The 17,658-nt window shown below is 38.7% G+C and overlaps 1 non-coding gene across 1 annotated transcript; it reads right to left on the reverse strand.

Annotated features, from left to right (window-relative positions):
* Positions 1-10,543: 10,543 nt before the first annotated feature.
* LOC114106527 (U6 spliceosomal RNA) lies at positions 10,544-10,650 on the reverse strand. The gene has a single exon (XR_003585210.1). It is a non-coding gene; the product is annotated as a U6 spliceosomal RNA (small nuclear RNA).
* Positions 10,651-17,658: the final 7,008 nt, after the last annotated feature.

Raw genomic sequence — 17,658 nt, forward strand, 5'->3', positions numbered from 1 at the left:
CAGAAGGTTGTATTTTTAAAATGGATATGAACATGAAAACAGGAGCCGAGCCGAGGAGGCCTTTGAATGGGTGAAGAAAGCATCCTTGGAGGTATATGGCAGAAATGGTCCTCTCCTCACTCATCAGGAGATAGAATCCCCAGGACAAATGCATAAATGTGACCCTGGACAAATACTTTTACTTCTGCAGTCAGAAGTAGCCATCCTTTCCTGAGCCCCGCACCTAGCATGGAATGAAGCAGTGAGCACCAAGCACAGAGTCCAGAGACTTGGATTTGAGAACTGACTTCGCTTCTTGCTGTCAGATTGTGTTAGTCTGTGCTCTGAACTTCAGAGAATGGCCGTCAGCTGTGTATCAGTCTCACGAATCACTGGGTGAACTTCAAGTTATATAGGTTGGTGAGAATGCTCTGTGTTACTGTAAAAAGTTCTAGAAAGGTAAGATCTGAAGAGCACCACCGCATTCTGCCTCATGTGATAATTAGTTGTACGCGCCACCCACTAGAATTTAAATGCTAGACAGCAGGAATCGCTCTCGTCTCTGCCTCCTCAGTATCTGCCATAGGACCTGTCATGTGCGAGGAGCTTGATGAATGTTTGCTGAGTTGACTTCCATTGAATTGGATTACTAACTTGCAAGGTCTTTGGGGGCAATTGTAGAATCTCATTTCACGTCATTGCCATTGCCTTGCTCAAAGCTGACATGAGGGAGTATGCAATAAATGGTGAGCAAGTGAATGAATAAATTGAGAGGACCTGAAAGACGGGTCTCAAGTCTGCACACTCGGTGGAATCACCTGGAGCGCTTTTAAAAATTAATCTCGGGACACTGCCCCAGAGAGTCATTTAAAAGTTCCTCAGGATATTCTAATATACTTTCAAGGTTGAGAACCAATGACTTTGAATAATAGGAAAATATAAGGGAGAGTTTCTTGCCCCCTGTTTTTGTATCCCCTAACCAATTTAGGTTTTACATTCTTCAGTGAAGCATTTGGATATGGCTCTCAGGTGGAAGAGTGATGTTGTTACTGCCTTTTGGAAAACACCGTCAAGAAGTGATTTGCTAGACTGATGGCTGATGGACCTCCAGTGGCTATCACATTGGCAGAAACTTGCCTCTGTTATGTCCACATAACCGAGCTTGAAGTTCAGATGGCCACCAAGGTGGCACTCCAGATTTCTGCCAGGCTGAAGGCTCTGAGAGGCTGCCACCTGGTGGTCACTAAGCAGTGACAGTTCTGACAGCTGCCTTAAAAAAGGCTTATCTCTCAAATTACATGCCCCAGTCATCTATATTTTAATATTTCTGGAAAATGAATATTTGTTAAGGAAGAGAGGGTTCTGGTTGCTCCATGGAGAGGAGAATGCAGGTCATACTTACCCTGTTGAATAACAAGTGACAGAAGCCAGGAGGGGACAATGGGCTCAAGGACAGAGTACTGTTAATGCCTACCATTGATAAATCTTTACTTCTTTGAGAACAATGTATAGTAACAGTAATTCAACCCCCATTCCCATTTCCCAGGTGGAGAAACTGAGGTACCTGGAGTTTATTGTCTTAAAGTCTCATGGCATGCTACTGGATAAACTGATGGAGAACCGACTTTTTAAAACCAGTGTCTTCAGAAAAGGAAATTCCTTATTATCCAAAAGAAAAATTCTTGGGAAAAGCCAAATTTCAGAACTGAACTTTCATATGTACATATGGAAAACAAAGTACATGTGTACATGTATACTTGTGGATACTTGCAAGCATTTTTTTTAAAAAAATCTTCATAATGAGGATTAGATGACAGAAATTCTTTGTGAAAAATTGGACTTTGTGATACTGTTTTTTATATTTATTTAAAAAAAATTTAGTTGCCAATGAATCTTTTGTTTCATTTATTTATATGTGGTGCTGAGGATCAAACCCAGGGCCTCACACATGCCAGGCAAGTGCTCTACCACTGAGCCACAACACCAGCCCCTCTCTGTATTTCTTTATAAATATATGGAAAGACACAAACTAATTCAAACAAACATCTTAAAGTTCAGTCTTGTCAGATCTGCGGTAATGAACAGATAAAACTTATTGGCAAAGGCACCAGGGATCTGGATGTGAAGTTTGGATTTTCTGTTTCATACAGCCTGTTTTTTCAAGGGTTTAGCTATGTGAGAAGTTGAAAGGATTGTAATTGGGACCAAACAGACTCAGTGTGTGCGTCAGCCCAACCATGAGCTGTGAAACCTTGCACAATTTACTCGAACTCCCAAAGCCTCGTAGAGTTTTCTCTACCAGGATTCTAGAGAGCCTGGAATTTCTAATTCTTTTTGTGGCTTCCGAGGACACAAAGTCTTCTCCAAGCAAAGTCTCCTGGCCAGACACTAGACTGGAAGAGAGAAATGTCCATTGAAACTTTTCTGAGGGCTACCCATGAAGCATTTGTCTGTCTCCCACCTTAGGATACAAATATCTGTGTTCATCTGGTTTCCTTTTGTTTTCCTGCTGCCCTGGTGGAATGAAGGGAGTGTAGTGTTCGTGTCATGAGTGAACACAAGATTTCAAGGAACGACTGTGACAGGAGTGTGGTCTGTTTTTACTTAATATGGGGACGAGGGACTAGAAATAGATAAACAAAACGTCAAAAATGAAATCATTACCTGTTTTGAGAATGGAGTCAAAACTCAAGATTTAAGGTACTAGAAGGTATTGGCATTAAAATCTATGTCAGAGAACTTACATGGGGTAGGATGTTGTGACAGCAGAGCAAGAAAAGCCAATGTCAGAACCCTGGGAGGTGCTCACCCAGGCCTTGGGTTCTGAACTGGCAAAGCAGGTACTTGCCTATGAGATGAGGTTTGAGGGGCACAGGAGAACCACAGACCTCCTTAGCCACAGAGAGTTTTCTCTACCAGGATTCTAGGGACCCTGGAATTCCTAATTCTTTTTTTTAATTTAAGCCTGTCCCCAAAGGGATCCCATTAACAAACATGGATGTTTCCTTAAAAGAATAATGATCGAAGTGCTATTTATCCTGTGTTACTTTATCTTGTAGAGAGGAAAACATGCAATAGAAATAAAGAGTTGAGAAGTTAGAACAGGAAGAGAGTATGGGAAGAGAGATGGAGAAGCTGGCTCCCATGTCTGTTCACCCAAAATGTAGACTTGTGCTGTAATATGGTAAGCTCCACAGACAAGTGGCTATTTAAGTAAATCAAAAAATTCAACTCCTCCACCCCACTAGCCATGTTTCAAACATTCAATAATCCCATGAGGCCAGTGTCAACCATACTGGTCAGAGTGGACATGAAATATTTCCATCAACTTTGTGTTGGACAGCACTGCCTGTGTGAGACACTGAGAGAAGAACTGCATCTCATGCTTCAGAAGTAATAAGCTTTGAAATGAGTGTGTTGTTCTAAACAGGGAGTTGTAGTACCTCCTGGCCTTTTTTGGCTTGGTTACATAAAGAACAAAGAAGGACGCTTTGTTGGCAGCCAGCCTATGTGGATCCCAGAGGGAAAAGATTCAGATTGGACATGCCAGAGGCCACTTCCTGAGCCACCCAAATAGGAACAGTGGCATCACATGTTCATGTCCATGTCATCAGAGCACCCTGATCATAATTGTGTTACATTCTGAGGTTCTCCTGGCAGAGTGAGAAGACCACATCTCACGCAAGAATTCTTCTGTTATCTTGATTGGCTTGATCAATGGTGTCCCATGATCCCTGTAGGCTTTCTCCTCTCTTCTTCATGTTTTTGTGTTTTGTTTTGTTTTGTTTTTATTTTAGCTCCTCTGACTGGGTAATTTCAAATATCTTGGCTTCAAGCACACGGATTCTGTCTTAGACTTGATCAAGTCTGCTGTTGAATCTCTCTATGACATGTTCAAAACTTTGCCATCTTCCTAAGTTCCAGGTTATAGAGACCCTTCATTTAGTTTATAGATAAGTAGCCACTATCTGACCATATGAGAATCAAGATTACCAAAGAGAGCTTTTAAAAAAATACAACTAGGGCTGGGTCTGGGGCTTAGCAGTAGAGTGCTTGCCTTGCATGTGTGGGGCACTGGGTTTGATCCTCAGTACCACATAAAAATAAACAAAATAAAGGTGTCCATCTACAACTAAAACAATATATATTTTTTAAAAAGTGCCAATAAAAAAATACAACTAACCAAAGCTTGAGCATAAATGTAGATAAATAAGAAGCCCAGATTTTAAAACCAAGCTACATTATCTCTATAAAGGAGAAAAAAAAAAAACATTGTGAAAAGGTTGTTTTAGCCAGAAGTATGTGCAAGGGGGTCCCCAGGACAGGACCCTCTGTATTGCCTTGGCAATGTTGATAAACCCATTGCCTGATCATAATTAACAGCAGACAGAGGAAATCCAGGATTTATCTGAATCTCTGTATCTTTATCTATAAAGTGAAACACTCAGATCAAAGTATCTTAAGCACCTTTCAGTCCTGAATAACTGTGTACTACCCCAGGTTTCTATGAAGTCAATGTGAAGCTTCTCTAAGTGAGGATTACTTTATCAGCCAGTAAAAATGGTTATATTTTATCGGCACATATTATTTTACTGCTAAGATAGGGTGTCAGTGCACATTAGCTAGCCACAAAATTGATAGCTAACAAATTGACTGACTTGTCAACTTCTCCAGTGCATTGAATCCTAAGAGGGTTTTCTTTTTCATTTAAAAGAAATTACTTTTTAAAAGGACCATTTTCAGTTCTTTTGCTAGATTCATCCCTCGAATGATTTCTGCCTGTGTAAGCCCTCTTCCTGTGCATGCCCCCTGCTTCTGCCCTCCACTTCCCCCAAGCTAGCCATGTTTATGCTCAAAGCTGTTTTGTAAATCTCAAGAAAGCATTTGAAGAAAATTAAAAACCTCTGCCAAAACCTATAACCATCACTGAGCTTGGTCATAAACTTTAATTGGAAAACTGATATTAAGTATGTATCTTTATTACATTTTGAAAGTATGAATAATATATGTAATCGTCCAAAGGCTGAGCTGGGAATGTTGCCTTATTATTCAAACATAAATGAAAGTGCAGTACACTGTATTATCAATTAGTGTCCAGCTTCTTTGGAAAAGCAGGCGGAAACAAACACTGAGGGCCCTCAGCTGGTGATTTATAGTCTCCAACATCTTTATTCACAAGCCTAAAAAAGCAGGCTGGTAACAGTCGCCAAAGCAGTTGCCAAGACAACTCATCCCTGGATTTAGTATTACTGCATCAGGAAAGACGCCTACGAGGAATTTAATTAGCTAAAGCCTCGTCCTCCTTGGCCAAAAATGGATGGATTTTCTTTCAACTCAAAGTTTCTTAAAGAATGAGATTCAGTGGAATCGGGGTAGACACAGACACGCAAGATAGACTTACATGCACCCAGAGAGGCTGGGTAATTATAAAATAGTGAGGATAGTTTTCACATGGAGTTTGTACTCAATCTGTCTCAGTAGTTTATGTGAATAACTATGTAGCTAGGATTTCCCGTACACCTATATCACATATCAATAATTATCTAAATAGACACATATAGGTGCATGTTATTCATTCATTCATTCATTCATTCATTCATTCATTCATTTTCTTCTTCTTCCATCTTCTCAAAAATGAAGAGGCAGTTTATAAGAAAGTTAATGAAAGAAACAAAGAGCACCAAAGGAAAAAAATAAATCAAATATAAATCTAATCCAGACTTTAGAATTGTTAGGACTGTTTCATAATTGGTTCTGAGCTTCCAGGTAACCATGGCAATATGGGAAATAGAACAAATTTCTGGCTTCAATTATTCCCCACTGAAAGGAATGGTTTTACTATCCTAAACTCTAGAAGATAAAAATACATACTGTTTTGAGGGGGAGGTGTTGCTTGAAAACCATGTGGATTTGTGATTAACTTTATAAAAATCCTAATTTAAGTGCTATACTTTATTACTTCATGGTCCGTTGCTTTTTCCCCCTCATTTAAATCCTCACCACTCACCGCTAATACACCAGATCTGCAAAGCTAGTAGGACGGGCTGAACTAATCTTGTCTAATAGCATTAATTGCTCTTCACCTGGACTGCACTTCCTTCTTTTCCATGTGCTCCCCTAATTTAATAATCCAAAGGGCAGGCTCTGGGGTCCAACACCCAGCTTTCACCCTCCTGCAAGTGTGACCAACTCTCTCTTTGGGCACTTTTTCTCCTGAATGGGAAAAGCTATCCAACTCCAAACATGCATTATGAAAGCTGTGTATGTACCTGCTAATAACTCCAGAGCTGCATGGTATTTTTGTTCCTTTTAAATCACGTTTGTACATATTAATTCTTCCAATGAACAGGGCAGGCGGGCAAGTGCTGATTTCGATTTGTGTGCATTAAAAATTCTGGGCTTCCTCTCAAGTTTTTAGACCCCAATTCTAGGACTCCATCCTTACCTTTCCTTTCTTCCGGTACATGATCTGAAAACTAAACCATGACTCACATATGTCCAGGCTATTATAAAACCCATCAAACTAGTCACTAACTAGGAAAGCAATAACAGTATAATTTCTAATTATTCCTAATTTCCTGCCTCAGTAGATAATTTAGAGCTAGCCAAGTCTATCTGTCTGGGATGTCAGCCTTATGGGTTTATTAATTTCCAAAGAGATTTTGGCAATTCTAGATCCTTTGCATTTCCGTAAGAATTTTAAAATCAACTTGTCAATTTCCACCAAAAATACAAAAGCCTACTGGAATTTTGATTGGGATGGTGATGAATAGTTAGATAATCTTGGTTGTGATTGACATTTTAACAACATTGCATCTTCCAATCCATAGACAAGGCCATCTTCTTCCTTTTATTGATGCCTTTGGTAATTTCTCTCAGCAATATTTTGTAGTTTTCAATATGTGGGTCTTTCTGATCACTTATTAGATGTACTCCTAAGTAGTACATGTTTTATGCTATTATGAATAATATTTATAAATAATAATATTTTCAAATATTCGTTGCCCATATAAACACAATGGAGCTTTGTATATTCATCTTGTATCCTGTGACTGTGATAGATTCAATTTTTAGTTCTCAGAGCTTTATTGTGAATCCATTGACTATTTCACTCAGAAATTAGGCCTTTCAAAACTGCAGGTACTTTTAAATTTATTTTTCTTATTTAAGTGGACAAGCCAGGACCAGAACAATGTTGAATAGAAATGGCAACAGCACAGGGGTTGCTATTTCGGTCTTGATTAAGGGGAAATAATTCTTTCACCATTAAAGCATAATGTGAGCTATTACTTTCTGTACATGCCTTTTATCAGTTTGAGGGAGGTTTCCCTTATCTCCTAGCTTGCTGAGAGTTTTTATCAATAGTTGATACTGCATTTTCTCCTTCCCTTGTGCATTTCTCTCACATGCACACACTGAATGGTACTCAACTGAAAACTAGAAAGGAATCTCTGGAGTTATTCCAGAATCTCTCTGTATGACTATCTCTTCCTCAGCACTTTACCCTATACACGTTAGCTCCTTGGCTTCCCCAGGTTCCCAAGACCATTTCTTCAGCCTCAACCTGGGTCCTACCTAACAGCCACCTACTTGGACTCATTCAAGGCAGTAAGCTGGAGAAAGTGTAGGGCTCACTTCATTTGTTTCCTTTCTCTCAGGGATTATTGTCTTTCGTTATCTTAAGTTCAAATGGTTTCAAAAACATTGTGTTGTATGTTTTGTCTAATTTCTGCAGAAGAGTTAACTAATCTTTGTTATTCCATCTTGATTAGAAGCAATAATTTGTCTTGCATGAATTTGATACATGTTCCTTCTTAGGGCTTATGCTATGTATAAATCATGCACTAAGTCTTGAGAATCTGCATACTTTCAAAACTCCACACTGAGTTAGTTTATTGATAATCCTGGCTTGTGAAGTACATGTTTACCCCATTTTGTATCTAATGGTACTTGATGTCTGTAAAGAATTTCAGAGCATGAAATTTGGGACGCAGTAGATATTTACCAAGATTATTATCCTCATTTGCTCCCTTTCAGTATTTGAGGGTACCATTCCAAAACGGTGTCACCTCAGTAACTGTTTCCCACTGGGGTTGTTTTTCCTTAGACATGCACAAACACAGCTGTATACTCAGCTCCATGATGTCTTCTTGAAAAATTTGGGGCAACTTACTTGTTCCCACTCCTGAATGGCTGTTCTGCATGGTATGTAGCACTGTTTTAACTTTCTTCACAGCACAGTGAGCATTTGTGTTCATATATAAGTAATACCTACATCACTATATTCTCATGTGAATTTTCCCAGGTAACTAATTTCACAGAAATTACTGGCTTGGTATTTCTACATTAGTCAGCTTTTCATTGCTGTGACCAAAATACCTGAGACGAACAATTTAGAAGGGGAAAAGTTTATTTTGAGATCCTTGAGCAACTTCAGTCAATGGTCAGCCAACTTCATCCTCTAGGCCTAAGGTGAGGCTGAGCATCATGGCAGAAGAACACAGCAGGAAAAGCTGCTCACCTTATGGTAGCCATGAAGCACAGATAGAAAAGGGTAAGGGCCAAGGGCAGGTGAAACTTTCAAGGGCATACTGCCAGGAACCCAAGCCCTCCAGCCATGCCCCACCCTCTTAGAGTTGCAACCCCGTGTCCATCCATTCAAACTAGGATGGACTGATTAGGCTATGGCACTCGTAATTGAATCATTTCACCTCTGAAAGTTCCTGCATTAACACAGGAGCTTTTTGGGGACACCTCATATCCAAAGCATAACAATATCCATTATCTCATTTAGTTATTTTAGAAATAATCATAAATATAGAATATATGATAATACATATTACATCATCTGAATGTATAACTATGAATAAATTTATGATTATGTAATTTAACTATACATATAATTAATGTGAATGCAGAGTTTTTCTTATCTGGTCTTCTTCCTGGGAATATCTGAAAAACAAATACTGAGTTATATTAAGTTTAATTAATATTAAACAGCATTAAGTTGGCAAGTCCCCTATCTTCAGTGCTGCCAAAATTTCTGATCTCATAAGTATCTAAACTGAATTTCAATGATTGAATAAGGGGTAGTGTTGTCACTTGGCACTCTTATACTGAACACACCCTCAGGCTGTGGCTATAATTCCTCAGGATTCTCCATGTGCCTTTCAACACCACTGATATTTAGGAAATTAAGAAAAGTTATTCTTGGCAAGGTCTAATCCCACCACACAAATATTAACTCATAATGGAATTTTGTCCCTTTGTCCTTCAAATCATCCTATAAATTGTTCACAAATTATCAAACTTAATGTATAAACAAAATAAGGGAACTTTGTAATAGGTCAAGGGTTTGATTTTTAAGTCCAAATGCTATATTTTAACTGAGGGTTTAAAAGATAGTTGAGCTATGTCTACACATGCAGCCTGAACTAAGACTGTCTCACCAATCTCATTAGGAATCCTGGTCACATGCAAACCTCGTTGGTGATGAACTCAGCTTCCTAAAAATAAGCTTCATGACATATTCTACCCGAAAAAGGCCTTAGAGGTCATCCAATGCTATATTTCTCAAATTAGTAGGGAAAGAGGAGATGGCAGTAATGAGAATTACCAGGGCAGTGAGGAAAATAATGTACTCTTGGGCACATACAATTTGACAAGGTGCTCACAGTGATTCTTTTTAAGACCTCACAAGTTGCATCAATAATCCCACCATGCTTTATAGCTCTGGCCACCTTCTGGGCCACTTTTAAAAATCCTTCCTAACCAGGTCACATCACAGACCAGATTAGAATCTCTGGATTGGTCCCAGAACAAGTACTTTATTTCCTGGGAAAAGCTACCCACAGAGAAGGGGGACATTGGAGTCAGGATAAGTTCCCAGCTCCCTCTAGAGTGGCCACCAAGATGGTGGTTCTCCACCCTCTCTGGGCATCTCTCCCTCTAAGAATTGCTATGCTATACAGGGAAAATATTTAAAATGTTGCTTTAATTGTGGCAAAATAGAACTTACCACCCTCATCATTTTTAAGTACACAATTCAGTGTATTCACATTGTTTTATAACAGGTTTCTGGAACTTATGCATTTTCTAAAACTGAAACTCTATGACTATTGAATTCCAGCTACCATTTCTCCCTCTCTGGCCCCTCCCCAGAAACCACCATTCTGGTTTCTGTTTCTTTGAGTTTGACCACCTCATCTGAAGGGAATCACACAGTATTTGGATTATTTTACTTAAGTTTTATCCGTGTTGCAGCATGTGAAGATATTTCCTTCTTTTTGTAGAGTTAAATAATAGTACTCTGTATATAAATACCCCATTTCTTTATCCACTCATCTGGCAATGGACATTCGAGTTGCTTCCACATCTTGGCTATTGTGAATAATACACAAATATCTTTTCAACATCCTGTTTTGAATTATTTTGTATATTCACCCAAAGTGGGATTGCTGGATCGTTTGACAATTCAATTTTTAATATTTTTGAGGAAATTCCGTGCTGTTTTCCATAACAGTACACCATCTTACATTCACACCAACAACACGCAAGTGTTCCAAAAGGCAGAGAATGCTTCGAAAATTTCTATGTCATTCTTGCACAGGGACCATGCTAATCTTCCCTGTGAAGTTCCAATGTTAGTAGATGTGCTGCCAAAATGAACACTAATTAAATAAATCTTGATACAATTTTCAGAACATCTTATTAACACATCCCAGGGGGCTGGCAGACTGAGTCTTCCAGATTTATTTTTTAGAGCACATTTGAATAATTCATTGTAAGAGGAATCAGATCAATGGTTTTAAAAAAAAAATGTACTAATAGGCAGACCTCTATGGGTGGCAGCTCTGAAAAGGTAGACACAAAACAGAGAATCAGCCTCATCTGGGAACTTACAAATGCCCAGGCTCCAGCCCAGATCTACTGAACCAGAAATCCTGTGGGTAGGTCTCAACAACCTCTGTTTAAAAGCCTTCCAGAGATGCTGATGTATACTCAAGTATGAAACCTATGTCATGATTTTGTGGCACTTAAGAAGACTCTTCTAATACTTTTACCATATATGCCTGAAATGTCAACAAACATTTTTTCTTTTTGTTTTATTTTGCTTCTTATTTGTTGGTTGGTTGGTATTTTACATATCATAGTTGCCTTGCACTAAGAATAAAAGCCAGCTTTGTCAACAGCTGACCCTATGATTTGTAGCTATATTAACTTCTTATTGACTAATGTGTGCTGAAAAATGAGAACAGTACATCAGGATGGCAAATATGTGCCTTACATACCACCTCCACTTCTCCAGAGCCCGAGACAGGCATAGTGCATGACCAGGGTACTCCACACCACCCCGTCCAGGCAGCCTCAAAATCCGTCTCAACACAGCCCTAACAAAAGCCCTAACAAGAGCCCGAGATAAACCCTCACTGCACACCTCTCCAGGAAATCTAGATCAACCCATCTAGCTTGACCCTTTTCAAGTTGTGTGGATTCTAATGTCTATCAATTTTATGGGATTCTCTAACACTGCAATTATTCTGTGAGCACAATTTCATCATCTACAAAATACTAATACTAATTATGTCATGGGATTTTTAGGAAACTTAAATGAAATAATTTAATTAGAAGAGCTAGGCAGAGTGGAACACCCCTATAATCCCTGTGATTTAGAAGGCTGAGTCAGGAGGATCACAAGTTCAAGGCCAGTCTCAGCAAAATTAGTGAGGCCTTAAGCAACTTTAGCAAGACCCTGTCTCAAAATAAAAAATAAAAAGAGCCAGAGATTTAGCTCAGTGGTAAAACACCTCTGGGTTTGATCCCCAGCAACAAATAATAAATAAATAAAATCTACATATTTGTTCAACAGTAACTGAAGCATGAAAAGTGACATTTTTTCCAATTATTTTATCTGCCCTCACAATAGCAAAATCCAAATAACCATCTTCCTCATGCAAAACTACACTCCAGATGTATGACCTTTTTAGTGCTGACCCAATAAGATGTTTTTTAATGAGTTCACTTTCCTCCTGGATTAGCCATAAAGAAGTTAAGATTTATTGTGTTTAGAAAAGCTTGTTAGCCCATTTTCTATTGTATTTCATTCATTCTGTCCAAGAACACATTAAGATATGTGCATTGGTATTGTTTTTTTGTTTTTTTTACAGATGAAAAAACTGGGGTAGAAAGAAGTTAAGGAAAGTAAGTAGTCATAAGCTTGTAAGCATTACCAGCTACCTAATTTTCAGGGCTCAGTGGAAAATGAAAATCCGGAGCTTCTTGTTCAATAGATTACTAGGAATTTCAAAACAGAAACAGCACAGCATTTAACAGGCCCGTTCTGGGGATAGTGCTGGACACTTAGGCAAGGTGTAAGACCACACAGCCTGTCTAGCTTGTGTCAGAACTGAGCCCAACAGCTGTGCCATTCTTCTGTTTCAACTCATGGGAATATCAATGACTTCACAAGGACACCTTGGATCTCTGGCTTTCAGAGAGCCACAGGCAATAAGAGTGAAAACCCGAAGACAACTCAGTTGGCTTTGTGTATTTGATGAGGGCTGATTCTGTTCCCAAAGCAGGAGTGACAGCCATGTGGATTTGAGTCAGAAGACATAGGTTCAAAGCCTGGCTTGGGAAGATGTCCCTGCATGGCCTCTGGCAAGTCATTCAGCACTAGATTACTAGGAATATAGTAATCCTCCCCCAAAAGAATGAAGAGGCTATCTCTTAATTAATAGATTCAGTCATTAAATCAATAGGTCATAAATGCATACAGTAGCAACTGAGTTTCTGAGAATACTGTCTGTGAGGTTAACTACAGCTGCAAGGCCCTTCCCAGCTACCTCCTCCTGGGTGTTTATATCCACTGATTTAAACTGGGGCTGAGAGGTCCCCAGAGCAGGAGGAAAATCTAAACAGTGACTCCCACATCGAATGACAGGTGGTTGAACTATAGGGAGATCGACTGAAGACTGCAGCGACCCTGGGGAGGATTTACTGAATACTCCACAGATCCTGATTCATCAGCCCTTGGGAACATATCCTTTTAAATATTAACAAGGAATGACTCTGAGACCTTACATCATCTACTGCAAAAATAGTTTCTTCGCTTTCTTATTTTCCTCAGTTTCACAGGTACCGCTGCTCATCCTGTCCACCAAGACTCTGCATTCTCCTTGGTGACGGTGGATGGGCAGTTACTGACCGAGGAACCCAACTTGCCATCTCGTCAAGCAGTAATTTAAGTTAGGTCTTTAAAACTTTGCCAATTTATGACAAGGGTTAAGAAATATATCATTTTAACCAAATGGAAAGTTGCAGAGGTGATGAGAGGCACAAGATCCTATTGCTCAGTAAGGGGTCTTGCCAAGAAATCCAAATACTAAAAAAAAAAAAGAAATCCACTTCTTCAGATTGATTACTGCCTGGTCTTATCTGTGGTTAGACAGACCCAATGTGGTCTTTCAACCTTGCCCCTAGCAATGTCTCCATGTTCTAACCATTCATCTTTTCTGGATTTCAAAATTCTCATTGAAGAAAATAATAAATAATACCTATCTTCCAGGATCAATGTGAAGATTAAATGAAATAATACAAGTGCAGGAATATATCAGAGTCTATATCACAATACATATATGCTGCTGATGAGTGATTGCATAAATAGGCAATCAGTTGTAGGCACATCAGTGAACATTTCTCTTCTTACACATTCTCACTCCAGAACCATCCAAGACATAAACAGGAGGAATAAACACTATATTTATTCTTACACAGGAATTTATAGTTTACCAAATAGCACATCATTTATCTCATGCAATCATCATAAAAGTCCTTGAGATAGTCCAGAGAGGAGTTTTCACTAGCATTTGATAGAAAAGCAAAATAAGTCTAAGGGCAGTAATTTTAATAATCCATATAATAAAAATTAAGAAGTAAATAGTGAGGGAGGGTGGAGGGAAAAAATGAGGAAGGAAGTAAAGAAATAGAAAGGAAGAAAGCAGAAAAGAAACCAGTGTGAGACATCTTACTCCAAACTCTTTCCCTTTTAGAAATCACCAGCCATTTATCTTTGCACACTGAAAGAACCCATCTGCAGTCATGGGACTAGGTGTTAGCACAATCAAAACAGACATTTCTTTCCTGACTAAACCTGATTAATGGCTTAATCTGTCTACAGTCTTATTTCTGGAAAATGCAAAAGAGGCTTTTTCATAGAAGGCTGTCAGGAAGAGTTCGGCCTCAGAAGAGGCAATCTTTAATCATCTTCAGTCATGCTATCTCCAAGTTGGCTTCTGGTGGAGGGACGATCAGGACACACAGTCATTTCAAAAGTGTCATTCTCAGAGTCTGACCTGCCACTCAGAATCAAGAATAACTTCAGATGAAGCCAAGGACAGGTTTATGATAAAGGGAGCTTTTAGATTAGACTCCAAAGAAGTAGACCAACTCAGGAATTCCACAGGCATTTGGCAACCTGAATAGACAGATGTCCTGAAATCAAGCAGAAACAAGGAAGAAGTGGAGGGATGTAGGAGACTTCACTGAGAGTTAATAAATCAAGATCCAAAAGAAAACTCCAAATAGAATATGCCATTTAATCACCCCAGACAATAGAGAAGGAGGTATTTTCATCCTCATTGAACACACCAAAAAATTGTAGCTCATAGAATTTAGGCAACTTGTCCAGCATCCGTGGAAGAGCTTCAGTTTAAATTCTGACTTGTCTGAACCTAAGGCTTGTGTTTTATCACCAGAGCAAGAGTTCTTAACTAGCAGATCAGTACAGGGCTGACAGGAAAGGAAAAATACAGAAATGGCTGTCCTGTTCTAACACCAATATTCTGATTCAGTACATCTGGAATGGGTCCCATTATTCTATATTTTTAACATGTTATCTGGGCTATTAAAGGGGACAGCTGGATATGAAAAATTATAACTTGCCTACTCTAGAGACAAAGAAGTATTTCTTGTAGCAGAGATTCTTGGCACTTGGCTGGTGTAATAGCTATAGATTGCTCCTTGACACTCAACGTCTGAGAAACAGCCTATTTCTTTATATTTGCCAATCAATTATGTCCTCTTCAATCTTACACCTAACGACATTAATAGGTGACTTTGGGTGAACTTGGAACATGAAGAAGCTCTGAGACTTACTCAAAAAATTTTAAAAGGTCCTTTCTTCAGCCACTGTCAGTCATCACCATTACTCAATCTGCCAAACAGCCTAAGTTTTCCCTATCTGCACAAGCCACAGAGTCCCTGATCCTTCACATAGACACTCCTTGGCACTCAGGCTGAGATCTTAAATCCCTATCCTTTTAAGACCCTAACTTTCCCTGTGTGCTATTGGTAGGTAGTTCTCACTAACTCAAGGTGAATGAAAGTCCAACCATCGTAATCAAACACAAGGAATCTTCCCTAACCACCTCCTAACCCATCAAGCTAAGTAGCTCTTTATTCCAACTCTAGGACACTGTCACCTGTCCTTCCTCCACATTTTTCCTTTCAAAAAGAAGTATAATGTTAGGATGTGCATGGTACCTTAGACCCAAAAAACATCAGATTCCATTTGTCTTTTAGGAGAATAAGTTCAGTCTAAAAGTGTGTGATTGATCTTTCATCCCCAAGGATGAACTACTTCTCCAAAACAAGGGAAAACAAAACTCAAGGTTGAGTCTTCATATTCTGCTGCATTAAATTCCCATTAACCTGCCCCATCACAGAGTTTACAAACTGTAATGCAAAATGAGATTCCATTCAAATGGATGTGAGTGTGTGTTGGGCCACTTGAGGTGCCTATACTCCATGAGCTAAATTTGAAAAACAAAATGTGTTTCCTTCCTCACAGATCTCATAATCCTATTGTGAAATAGAACATATGTAAAAGGCCTTTGGATTTGTACACCTCAGGATTCCTATTTCTTTTTTCTTTCTCTCTCTTATTCATTACCTCACAGGTTTTTTAAGCCTAGGCTTTCTTCACTGGCCAAAATAAATATAAATAAAACCTGGATGTTTTCTTTAAATGACAAAAAAAGGTATGTCAAGATACTTTGAAAACTATAAAACGTTACACCAATGTATCAGGAGCTCTACAAAGTAAAAACCATACAAAGGTATCACTATATTAGGCAATAATGTCTCCTCGGGCTTCATCTTATCTCCTCTACCCTAATTTCTTCTTTGTCACATTATCCTCATCCACTTAAGCTTATCTTTAATTTTGTTTTATCTCACTGCATTCAAGGAAAATGTCTTAAATCTTATCTGTAAAAAAACTGAGATATTAAGCAAACAAACAGAGGCATTATTTATAGAAAATCTATAAAGCAGTGCAAATTCCACTGCAGCATAGAGAAATAAACCTTTAAAGGCGTCCAGAGAAGGAAAGATTGAGGAGAAGCAGATTAAGGAAGCCTGGACAGAAGAGATAGGCCAAGCTCAAGCAGATGTGTAGGGAGGGACAGGATTTGAACACAATGGCATCTGTGATAGACAACAGGGTTCATTGTTGAGATCAGAGTTCATATTGGTGAGCAACAAAAGAAAAGCAAAGATGGCTAATAGAATCCCCAAAGAGGTGTGTGTGTGTGTGTGTGTGTGTGTGTGTGTGTGAACCAATTGTGATTTCTTCCAAGCAGGCAATCAGATTCAAAATTCAAAAATCAATGTAATCCATTATATCTACATGGAAAAGAGAAACAATCATGTGATTACAGCAGTGGATGATGAAATATCCATTTATGACAAAAGCTTCTCAGCAAACTATAAAATGAAAGGATACTTCTTTAGTTGATAACATCTATCAAACCAAACCAAACTATAGCTAACATCATAATTAATGGTAAGAAACCAGATTATGTCTTCCTAAGATAAGGCAAAGATAACCTTCTCTCATCACCTCTACTATTATACTAGATGCTAAACAATAAAAGGAAAAGAGGAGATGAATAATATTCAGAGAGTGTTACGGTTTAGATATGAGGTGTCCCCCAAAAACTCATGTGTGAGACAATGCAAGAATGTTCAGAGGTGAAATGATTAGCTTATGAGAGTTGTAACCCAATCAGTGGATTAATCCATTTGAATGTATTAACTGGGTGGTAACCGTGGGTAGATAGGATAAGGCTGGATATGATTAGAACTGGGTGGTAATTTTAGCTAGATAGGATAAGTAGGTCACTGGAGGCATGCCTTTGGGTTGATATCTGATTTTGGTGAGTGGAGCTCTCTGTCTCCTGGTGGCTGTACCTTGACTTGCTTTCCCCACTGCCCTTCTGCTATGATGTCCTGCCCCACCACATAGTCACAGCTATGGAGTTGGCCAGCCATGAACTGAATCTCTGAAACCGTGAGTCAAAATAAACATTTCCTCCTCTAAATTCCTCTAGTCAGGTCTTTTAGCTATGCAAAGCTGACTAAAACAGGAAGAAGTGAATAAAACTATCTTTATTCAGGGATGACATAGTTGTCTATGTAGACAGTATTAACTCAAATTTATAGGTTATTATAGCAAGGTCACAGCATACTAGGTAGATATACAAAATTCAGCAATAATCCATCAGCAATAAATAATTATAAAAGGAAAAAATTCCTAAAATATCATTTACAACATAACACACAAAATATAAACACTGAACTATAAATCTAGGACTACAAGAAGCTGTACATAAGCAC

The sequence above is a fragment of the Marmota flaviventris genome, chromosome 15, assembly GCF_047511675.1.
Source record: "Marmota flaviventris isolate mMarFla1 chromosome 15, mMarFla1.hap1, whole genome shotgun sequence".
Lineage (NCBI taxonomy): Eukaryota > Metazoa > Chordata > Mammalia > Rodentia > Sciuridae > Marmota > Marmota flaviventris.